Genomic DNA, 1,815 nt, shown 5'->3' with positions numbered 1-1,815 from the left:
AAAGCTTGCCAGATCAGGATGGTCTCACGAGGCTAAGTTCCTGACTCAAGTGGAGGAGTATCTTGGGGAAAGGAAGAATGGAATGGGAGATCAATAGATGGATCAGTGTGAATGCTGCTATGTTGCAGAAGCTGCACCATTCTGTTGTAGTGAAGCAAGAGCTGAGCTAAAAAGGCAAAGCTCTTAATTTACCAGTCGGGTTGAATTCTTACCCTCATGTATGGTCAAGCAATCTGGATCATGACCAAAAGACCGTGATCCTGGGTACAAGCGGCTGAATTGAGCTTTCTCTGCAGGGTGGCTGGGCTCTACCTTAGAGGCCTGGAATAGAGCTGCTTTTATTCCAAATCAAGAAGAGTCATCTGAGGTGGTTTGGACATCCTTTTTGGATGACCCCTGGATGCCTCTCTCAAGAGGTATATACAGGCACATCCCACTGGGATGGGACACCCTGGAGGTCCTATGTCTCTTGACTGGACTTTTCTGTTTGCATCATGTTACCACTTTGCTACTCTCCATGTTCTCTGAACATTGCATTTCTTCATTGCAACATTTTGTTTTTATATATTTTTTTTCTTTGTGTTTTAACCTTATTTTTAATGTCAGCTAGCAAAAGTTTTGAGTTTGAAGGACCTTTGGTATTTATAACTATAATTAATATGTAAGAACTGTGGAGTTTGTGTCATGGCAGAGCAAAGCAGATTAAAAGGCTTTTAATCTGTGGTAAACTTGGCAAACATGAGAAACTTCATCAAATTAAACTTACATGGAATCAACTGTTTCTTGATTTTCATCAAAGGAAAGTTAGACAGAATAATTTTTTTTGCTGCATTGGGTTTAAATAAGCCAAGATTGTGTTGATTTGAATTAAAGTCCCTGCTTTGTAATCATATTGTAATTTTGCCCTGCCTTCTGTCTAAGGTGCCTTGAGATAAACTGTTCAACAAAATGTACTGAACTAAAACTTGCACAACAAAACCTGAGCTGTATTTAATTATTGATCACACAAAGAGACAAAGACTTTTTAATTATACTGTTTTCCATAGTTTCACTCTCTCCTGTACACACAGACCCTGAACTGACGGATCCTATAAAGAAATGAGCCCGCCGCTCTGCAGAGACTGAGCATTAACTGGCCGAGTTCTTCTCACCAGCATCCTGACAGCTCACCTTGCACTTCGCTGGGATACTAGCAGATGGAGGAAAACACTCCAGTAGCTTAAAAGCCCATTCAGCTTAGCTCTAATTTCCCCTTGGATAACATACCACATTGTGATAGCAATGGAGTGTGGGAAAAAGTGTAATTAAAACCTTATTGGATAGATGGATAAATAGTGTTTCCAAACTTTAAATGCAGGGGAGCCAGGACTGCAAAGTCAAATTATATTAAATATTTTAGGTAGATGTTTTCACTGAAAAACAACATCATTAAGCTTTAAGAAAAAAGTTGTACATATTTCATGACAAATTGGTCAAACATGATCTACTTTGTTGGATTAGAGAAATAACCAAACCCTCCTTTCCACTGAAAACAGCATTATTAAATATTTTCAAAGATGGGTCGACCTGCTAACAATCAGCGTTTGGCTCCTTTCCCACTGGCAAAAAAAAGCTGGTCTAGCGTTTCTGATGTCACCAGTGCGAAAGAAATCCGGAAAGTAAACAATGTAGAGTGTGAGGGACCAAACTTAAATAAGGACAAAAGGTGTTCAAAAATTTAAAAAGTGCTTTCATTTAATTGTGTCAATGGTTAACAAAGGCTCAAAAGCAATACAAAATAACTTAAATACAAAATAACATGGATCTGGGCCCAAC

This window comes from Cyprinodon variegatus, unplaced genomic scaffold (genome assembly GCF_000732505.1).
Source record: "Cyprinodon variegatus isolate N-32 unplaced genomic scaffold, C_variegatus-1.0 Scaffold1961, whole genome shotgun sequence".
In the NCBI taxonomy this organism is placed as follows: domain Eukaryota; kingdom Metazoa; phylum Chordata; class Actinopteri; order Cyprinodontiformes; family Cyprinodontidae; genus Cyprinodon; species Cyprinodon variegatus.
Note: the sequence above shows the minus strand (reverse complement) of the source record.